The sequence below is a fragment of the Engraulis encrasicolus genome, chromosome 14, assembly GCF_034702125.1.
Source record: "Engraulis encrasicolus isolate BLACKSEA-1 chromosome 14, IST_EnEncr_1.0, whole genome shotgun sequence".
Classification (NCBI taxonomy): Eukaryota; Metazoa; Chordata; class Actinopteri; order Clupeiformes; family Engraulidae; genus Engraulis; species Engraulis encrasicolus.
This window is the reverse complement of record NC_085870.1, coordinates 54,779,434-54,789,329: the sequence shown is the minus strand read 5'-3', so window position 1 is coordinate 54,789,329 and position 9,896 is coordinate 54,779,434. Positions and strand designations below refer to the sequence as shown.

The following is a 9,896-nucleotide window of genomic DNA, read 5'->3' as shown; positions in this document are numbered from 1 at the left end:
CTCCCCCCACCCCACACTCTCTCTCTCCCTCCATCTCTACAACCCCACTCTCCTCCTCCCATCTCCCTACAGCGCACACAATCTCTACCAACCTGACCCCACCCCCAACTCTACTCTACTCTACCCCCACCACTACTTCTCCCCATCTCTCTCTCTCTCTCTCTCTCTCCTCTCTCTCTCTCTCTCCTCTCTCTCTCTCTCTCTCTCTCTCTCTCTCCTCTCTCTCTCTCTCTCTCTCTTCTCTCTCTCTCTCTCTCCTCTCTCTCTCTCTCTCTCTCTCTCTCTCTCTCTCTCTCTCTCTCTCTCTCTCCACCTCAACTCCCAGCCTCTACCCTGCACCCCTCAGATGGAGATGGATGTGGCTGGTGGCTACTGGCTACCCAACCCTCCCTGTGTCACTCCAGGGCTGCAATGACAACGGCGCGCACAAGCACGCACACGGGCACCCACGCACGCACACGCAGCCACTCTGGCTCTTGGAGCAACAAAAATCAATCAGTTTAAGAGGCAAACACCCCCCCCCCCGCCCCCACCCCCCGCCCCCACCCCCCCCCCCACACACACACACACACACACGCACACGCGCACACACACACCCCACCACAACTACCTCAACCCCCTTGCCACCTGCCACCCTTTCTCCCTCACACACACACTTCCTCCTTTTTTTTGGTTGCACACCAACCCTCTCTCTCCTTCTTGCACGTGTGCGCACCCCCGACACCATTTCTGCCAGAGAGAGAGAGAGAGAGAGAGAGAGGGAGAGAGAGAGAGAGAGAGAAGAAGGTGAGTGCCTGGATGACAGTGTGTGTGCGAGCGTGTGTATGTGTGTCTGGATGAGAGTGAGATGGTGTGTGTGTGCCTGGATGACAGTGTGCGATGGCTTTTTATTAGGAGTGAGATGGTGCGTGTGTGCGCAATGGCTTTTTATTAAATGAGGATTCGAGTCCTTCCTCACAACTCTCAGCTGCTGCCAAGATTCCAATTAGACCAGACAAGTGTGACTCAGAGCAATCCATCAGATCACACACACACACACACACACACACACACACACACACACACACACACACACACACACACACACACACACACACACACACACACACACACACACACACACACACACACACCTCTAACCCAGAACAGAGTAAGCTCTTATCTGTTTTATGAGCATCACAATACAGAAGACCAGTCAGACCATGGCAGTGTGATTAAGAAGAAACAATCTGATCAATTGCAACACTAACCAACCCACAGTAGTGTACATCAGTGGTTCCCAACCTATGGGTCGGGACCCCCCTTATGGGTCGCCAAAGATCCAACGGGGGTCGCGGAGCCCTCTTGATTTTAAGGGGTTTCGTTTTAAATATATATAGCCCATGTTGAATAAAAGACAAAGCATTTAACTAATAAATGCATAGACGCAACAAATTGTAAGTGCTACATTAAACGTTTATTCTATATTTGACCAAAGACGAATTGAGGAATAAAATAACTAAAATAAGTTATCGCAGGAAACGGAGGGCATCTTGTGACTCCGTCTCGTGCGGGCGCTCGCGTGGTTGGGTCACCAAAGCTTAAAATAGTAAAAACATGGGTCCCCTAAGAAAAAGGTTGGGAACCACTGGTGTACATGACCAATTACAACATAACACATGGCAATCAAACGTTTAACTCTGTATCCCCTAAATCAGACTCGTCGGTCCACTTTACCACAGAAACATCATCAACTGAAAGCGGCTGCGTCATGGCGATTGCACTAGAGCTCATTATCAATGCGCATCGAAACTCAAGGAGGATTCTCGCGAAGTGCCGGCTGAGCAGGAATTACCTTTAAGGGGGAAACATGTAAAGGAAGGAGGAAATCTAAACCTCAATAATATAGCTATAAGGAAACGGATGAATCTCAATTGCAGCACTAAATCCCAAGTCTCCAATCGGAGTCTAAAGTCTACAGCTGACTTCAGTGCGCCGGGAATGGGCAAACTAAAGCATCTCTCCATCTCTCTATCTCTCTGCTCCTTCCTTCAGCTGTGCCATTAGACGTCGTGTCATGCTGCAGTCGCCCCGGGCTCCGCGCAGCTCCGGTACTCTCCCGGTAGAGAGCGAAAGAGCGAGAGGGGGAGAAGGAGATGTATTTCCGGGGCCTTTTTGTGGAGCGGAGTGCCCATTAACCGGACACGACATCCGTGTCGCTATTCATCAGTCTCCAGTCCCCCGGGCGTCGTCGCGTTGGCAAACAGCCGCCCTTTCAAAAAGCCCAACACCAAAGCAGGAAACGCAGACTTTATGATAGAAACATTTTGCAAACTAACTACCGAAACAAAAATGTTAGACTAATAACGACACAGCAAACATAAACACGGATGCGCCCCATCTCCAATTTGGTCACGCAAGTTCTAACAGGCTAGTGTGCAACTTGTGACCCCCAGTCTTTTTCAATTGATAGCCTACTTGGCCCTGATTTTTCTCTGGGCCATGTACAGTGACTTTTGACACTACTGGATACTTTTTCACCTCTTGACTGTTTGGCTGTTCTGTAGGCTACCACTCACGATATGGCTATGTGATGGACTCGGCTACTTCTCGTCACCAACCACAATGTGTGTGTGTGTGTGTGTGTGTGTGTGTGTGTGTGTGTGTGTGTGTGTGTGTGTGTGTGTGTGTGTGTGTGTGTGTGTGTGTGTGTGTGTGTGTGTGTGTGTGTGTGTTCTGTCTTTGGCTAAATGTATACACGCGTGTACAAGGCTGCTGTATGGTTAATATATGTGCAATTATTTGTGTAATGTCTTGAGTATTCTGTATTTATGCAGGTGTATGCTCCTGGACACTACCCACGGGTGTCATATTCTACGCTACTCTAAAATGAGACATTGTTAATCATATTACCGTGCGGGGTGCTGACCAAACTGCGGACACCAAAATAACGTGAAAAGTAATAATCGTGTCGTTGACGTGATATCAAAAAAGTTACACCACCTACACAAGGCGCAAGCTAACTACAAATCTAGCGTCAGCGAATTCTGCGCAGCAGAGAAATAGATTTCTGAGATGGTCCTTTTATTTGGGGGGAGATAGCCTCCCTCCCCGGCCGACAAGGGAGGGTGCTGCCTCATCGGACAGACAAATAGCCCGGGTAGCTAGCTAGCTTCGGGAAGAGCCGCTGGCTAACCAACCGGAGACAGGACACTCATTGATATGTTTTAAACCATCCACGCCCTGCTCAGTAGGCTACACGTTGGCCTATTCAAAAGTCTTACCGTTGAGCCGCTTTCTTCTCCGGAGGGAAAGTTGTCGTCTGGTCAGATGAGAGGCCGGTGGTGAGATAGAGTTTGCTATCTATCAGACGCGTCACTCGTCTTCAGCTGACTTCGCCAGAGATACTTCACCAACAGTCCGGGGCTCGGAGGAGTGTCGGTGTGGCTGATTCACAAGCGAGCTCACCTCACGGATCTCACCATGCCATCAGTCAAGCTCTGAGCGCTGCCATTGGCTGAGACGCCACATGTGACCGGCGCACAGGAGTCTAGACTGACATCTCTCACCACTCGACCAAGCGCGTGAGGAGGGCGGGGCTAGCCAGATCCACTGTGGAAGCGCTCCCATCTGGCGACGACTTGATGTTCTAGTTCTATGGTTAGGAAAATGCATTTAAAATAATAATAATAATAAATCTGTAAATATCATGCAATGGGCCAGGCACAGCAGCACCCTCTGAATAACAAACAAACAAGCAAACCGGATGATGTTTATTATACGACGTTTATTAAATCATATGTCAGCCTAGTGCATAGTAGGCCTAGGCCTATAATGGCTACTGTGACAATAAAGGCTTTCTCTTCTCTTCTCTTCTCTTCTCTTCTCTTCTCTTCTCTTCTCTTCTCTTCTCTTCTCTTCTCAACTCAACTCAACTCAACTCAACTCAACTCAACAGGAAAACAGATAAAAAAGAATTGATGGGCACTAAGGCTGCGGTGTAGTGGGTGAAGTGGGTATACTGTATTCGAGCATTTTTTGAAGTGGGTATACTGTATATATTTATGCTATTCTAAACAATGGATCAATCAATTTTAAGTGGGTATACTGAAGTCCCTAAAATGTAGAAGTGTATACTCTGTATACCTGCGTTCTACGTAGACTACACCACTGCACTAAGGCTAAACAATTTTGCATATTTACAACACAATCACTCACCCTCACACAGATAGAGTATTAATAGCCTGATTCTAATAGTGTAGACTAGAGTAGGCCTACTTGTCTCGAAGGAATTAATAGCCTTATCTCTAATACTGCCCCTACAAAGCAAAAAGGCAGTAATTATGCAGAATTTGCAACTGAGTACAATGATTTTTTTTTTTTAATCCTGAGATAATTAGTTTTAGGTGGATTATTGACATGTGACAGCAATCATTTTATTTAACTGTAATCATTCGTATTCAACAGCATAGCACCTACAGCCTTTATTGCTAATTGCTCTGCAGGGCAGAATAATAATACCACCAACTTACTTACTTACTTACTTAACCCCACCATTCGGCGCATAGGGCAGAAACAAAGTTGATCTGTCTGTAGCCAACTTCCTGATGGTCCCCCAGCTTTGATGGTGCTGCTGGCAGGGGCGGTGACAGAAATATTGGGCCCCATTGAATTTTGGGCCCCTTAAGAGCCCCTGTCAGTGCTCTCAGTGTTTGGGCCCTTGGAATCTATAACCCCCCCCCCCCCCCCCTGCGGCACCCATGTCTGCTGGAGCTCCTTCAAAGGTCTGTGTAATGCGGCTCTAGGAATTGTCTTGGGTTCCATTCTGAGTACATGGCCAATCCAGGTCCATCTGTACTGCATACCTTCTTGCTGAGTGATGTTGAGGAGTTTACCATTGGAGATGGTTTTGGGGCAGTATTATGTAGGATTTTGCGCAGGGATGATGTATGAAAGGTGGAGAGTTTTGCAGGTCGCCTTCTGTGGTTTTCCAACATTTTGCACCATATAGCAGAATGGATATCACACAGCTTGGTAGAGTCAGAGAGTATTGTTTTGATTTCCATATCTTTCTTCTTATGAAGCCTGCCTGCTTTGTTGATGCATTTCTGAATGTCTCAACTGGTTCCCTCATCGTTATGGATGGTCCTTCCCAGGTATATGAAACTGTTTGTGTTTTCAGCGCTCTGGTCCTCTATTGTACTTTGGTGTTGATGGACATGTCTGGTTTTGCTGGTATTAATAAGGAGCTCAACTTGCTTATTTTGCAGAAAATTGGCTAGGAACAGAGAGAAGTGTGATGCCTTTCCAGTTGTTATAGTCAGATTGTGTGCCTTTCTTTGGGACCCTTATGATTACTCCCCTTGTCCATTCTGATGGGATTTTTGCTTTCTCCCAGGTGTTGGTAAATAGCGGATGGAGGATGCTTGCAGATAATTGTGGATCGGCTTTGAAGAGTTCTGCATTCAGGTTGTCAGATCTTGAGTGCTTTGTTACTGTTTCTGTAGTAGCATACAATGCCGGGGTGCACATTAAAGTGATCGGGAGTTTTCCCGGCCCAAACCATCGACGTGGCCCACGGCGACAACTAATTTTAACTTTTTTTGTGTCACTTCTTGTGTCTTATTCTTGCATTAATATCAATTAAGTTGCAACCGCCAGCTGCATCATAGTGGATTAAATAGGTCCAGAGCCCCTTCCTAGAAAATCTGTGGTTCTACTACCATGCAGCATAATTCCCCCCGACCCCTCCCACGTGTTTCAGATGGTTTGGCCCAAAACTCGTCTTTTTAAATCACACTGGCGCGAAACAGAGCGTCAGTGATGGAAAGCAGAAAGAGGGCTAAAATAAAAAAGAAAGGCGGTGGCAGCCAAATGTGTCAAATTAACTGACATCTTCTCAAGACAAGCTGGTAGGTTACTGAAAGAGATATAGATAATTGGCCTGGTTGTGAATTTTATCATATAACGTGGCGAGCGTTTGCAACTGTCACAACTGTCAACTTACTGTCAACTTTTAAAAATGTCACAATGTAGGCTATAGGATTATCTATGCTTTAAAGTGCATTCCTATTTCCGTAGAAGAACTGAAAACGTGTTGCTTTACATGCCAGTTAACCATTTTGATTAACAGATTCCCAAACGCTTCATCATACTTTATTGTAGCATACCACCAGCGCGCACAGGTTCACGCAATAGACTCTAGCCTATGCAAATAGGCTATAACGTGGCGAATGTTTGCAATGTCAAATCAACTGTCAACTTACTGTCAGCTTTTAAAATGTCACAATGTAGGCTTTATGGCCTATGCTGTGGTTGAAGTGTATTCCTATTTTCATAGAAGAACCGAAAACGTGTTGCTTACATTAGGCTACATTCCATTTGATGAAGAGAGTTGCCAAACGCTTCATTACGCATTGCCTTGCATTACCACCGGCGCGCACTATCAGTTGTTAACGCAATGGATAGGCCTATATCAAACAGGGGGTATTACATGTGTTGTTAAATAGGCTATTTGTTTGTATTACCATGTTGGAAAACGATGCAAAATGTGAGGACATGTATGTGACTTTTATGTAATTCTTTTGAAAAAAATCAATAAACACAATTAAAAAAAAATATATATATAGGCTATTTGTTATTAAATGCACGTCAAACATGCTGTTTAAATCATTTATAAGTGCTGTATACCAATATTGCTCTTGGTTCGCGCGCACAGGGACAGTTTAGTTGTCTTTCTAAAAATTAATTACTGGAGAGTTTGCACGTTCTATCCGCGGAATCAGCATCGTGAAATCCCTCAGCGAATGACCATTCATTGTAATGTGAGCCGAGACCCTTCACGCTTGCCTACATCCCGTGCTTGCAGTGTGTATCCTCAACGAACGGAATCCTTACATTTGCCGTTTTTGATAGACAGTTTCAAAGTCGCCATCATGCTCTGCAACTGTAGCCTATTTCGTCTCGCTGTTATAGCGTGCAGCACTTCCACAGGTGCGCAAACATCAACTCAATATGAAATGTCTTCTTTAGCCTATGGAATGCTTTCTGGCATCAGCGCAGCAGATGATCCAGATGAGGGCAGGAGTAGGCTAGGGCCAGGTAGAGGAAGATAGATGTTATGATGATAGGCCTATAAAATATGGCATAGTCTACAGAAGAAAACCATGATATGTGTAGGGTAAAACGTGTAGATGATTTAACAAAGCCATAATTAAATAAGTAAACAAATAGGCCTAAGTGAATGAAAGGACAGGCTGTATGCAGAATGCAGTAGGCATGGAGCCCAGGACAACAGTGGAAACGGGTAGCAGGATTTAAGATGAACTAGGCCTAATTGCTGAAAATGCATCAAAATAAGACCAAATGAAACAGGCAACCACTGTTTAATCAATAATTGTCTATGAAGCCTACATTACTTTTTAATAGTTAATTAAAATATTTAGGCCTACATTTAATTTAATTGTTACATTTAATTAATAGGCCTAGGCGATTGGGAAGTCAGATGCTAAGAGGGAGGTGTGCATTTTGTCCTCCGTATCAGAGTGGCCTGAATTTGAATTAAATTCCCGGACTGAGAAAAGGGTCCACTCCGGGCCTGGTAGCATATAACATTTTTTACAGAATAAGGTTGCTAGCCTTATGTCAAACCACTGACCATACTGTAACTGGTCAGATGTGGGAGGGTGGAGTTGGTTTGTTAGTCCTCTTCCCCAAGGTTATTGCCCTCCAGGTAAAAGACTCACACCACATGAGTGCAGGCAGGTTTAGGGCTGTGTAAAAGCTGCCCCAGCACGTCAAGCCCAACTAACTCCTGCTACCATGTAAGTGGTAGTCGCACAGTGATCTACCACTACTTTTTTTTCAAACATTTCTTTATTGAACTTTTCTTATGTTACACGTCTCAACCCACACCCACCCCAAACCCAAGGCACACACACAAAAGCAAAATACAAATAACAGTAAAGGTAAAAGTAAAAAAGCAAAAACAAAAAACATAATAATCATCCCAAAAACAAAACAAATTCCCATTCAAATACCCACTGTCTCCCAGTAATCTACTGTAATATTATTACTTAAATCATAAAACACATATCTAATTTCCCCTGTAAAGTATAACTGATTCTTTCTAGAGCAAAATAAAAACAAATTCCCTTCACCCATTGCGCCAACACACACGGCTCTTCCGACTTCCACTGTCTAGCCAAACGGCGTTTGGCCTCCAAAAGACAGACATTCAGGAGGCGTTGCACATCGCCTGAGGGGGCAAAGTCCTCCGGGTATATGTGTAATAAGCATAGTTTGGGTTTAAGGGGTACCTCTTCCTCAATAATCTGGCTAGCAACCTCTAACACTTTCTTCCAAAATGATAAAGTATATGGACATTCCCACATGCAATGAAACAAAGACCCTTTTCCTGTTTACATTTGAAACAGGTGTCTGCAGGCTATATTGGGATTAAATTTATGTAGCTTGGTGGGAGTTATATAGTCTATTCAGCCATTTATATTGTAGTAATTTTTTAGAATTTGTATTTATGGTTTGTGAATGAGCTAACGTGTATGCTTCAGACCAGTCTTCCTCTGAGATATCCTCCTGTAAGTCTGTTTCCCAAGCTCGAACGATATTGTCTGATGATTCTGAGGATTTACTTACAAAGAGGTTATACAATAAGGAAACCCGTCCTGTGGAGTTTAAGAAGTTGAGAGTGATTTTTTTCTAAAGTAGGGAGAGGGGGCAGCTGTAGAAAACATCCATGATGACTTAGAATAAAGCTTCTCAATTGTAAATATTTTTATTTAAAACATTTTTTATTATTATTATTATTATTATTATTATTATTATTATTATTATTATTTTTATAATATTTAAAAAAAATGTTTGGAAGGGATTGCGTAGGCCTACATGGACTGAAGATCTTCACATGACATGAAGAGATTTCTATCAAATAGGTCAGCCACCTTGGCTGTACCTTGAGATGCCCAGAATTTAAATCTTGCGTCAGATCTACCAGGTTTAAAGGTATTATTGTCATAAATGGGGGGAAACTGTGATAATGCTTGTGGCTCAGCTAGATGTGCACAAACTATAAACCAGACTAAAATGGTATTTTTAAAGTAGGGGTTCTTAGTCTTGCTAATTAATATGTTCTTACTAGCAGAGTACATATGCCTATATAAGTTTGGAGGGATGTTGATTTGATGTGATTCAATTGAAATCCAAGATGGAGGATTATCTATTTCAAAATAAAACATACCTGCCCTGATTTGAGCTGTCCAATAATACCATTCAAGATTTGGAAGTTTTAGTCCACCTCTATCATAGGGTGTCACAAGAGTGTCAGTCTGAGCCTGGGTCAGTGATCTACCACTACTGGCAGCGCGAGACAGACTACCATCAACACATACATCTAATTCTAAAAAAAATCTAATTTCAATATCTAACTTCGATATCTAGTTCCCATTTCACTATAGTATTGAATATTCATATGATGAGTTCAGATGCAAAACCCCCTAAGTGCCTTTTCAGAAACAGTTCTCAATTCATTTTTATATAATACAAATCTATCAAAATTGCATATTTTTTATTTTATTTATGTAATATAACTATTTATATGTATTATCAAGTACATAAATGTAAACCAAACCAACAACGGGGTTCCTTAAAAATACAGAAGTGCAGGTCTTCAGAAATGGAGTTAGGGGGTTTTGCATCTGAACTCTTCATATTAGATATTGATTTAGGTAGGCCAATTGGAGTTAGGTATCTACAGTATCTAGATCTATGTCTATGAAGTCAGTTAAGTATACCAGAGATGGGACCAAGTCACTAATTTGCAAGTCAAAAGTAAGTTTGAAGTCCTTCCAGTCAAGTCAGTCAAGTCACAAGTTGACACATTTGACCATGTCAAGTCTAAG

General features: G+C 43.3%; 1 protein-coding gene across 2 annotated transcripts in view; it reads right to left on the bottom strand.

Annotated features, from left to right (window-relative positions):
* The window catches only part of LOC134462909 (ATP-citrate synthase), a 37,264-nt gene extending 33,863 nt beyond the window's left edge, over window positions 1-3,401 (bottom strand). For both annotated transcript variants that reach the window (XM_063216166.1, XM_063216167.1), the window contains exon 1: window positions 3,264-3,401. The gene's annotated coding sequence lies outside the window, so the exon portion shown is untranslated. The remainder of the gene's footprint in view (window positions 1-3,263) is intronic.
* Between the last annotated feature and the right edge of the window lie 6,495 nt (window positions 3,402-9,896).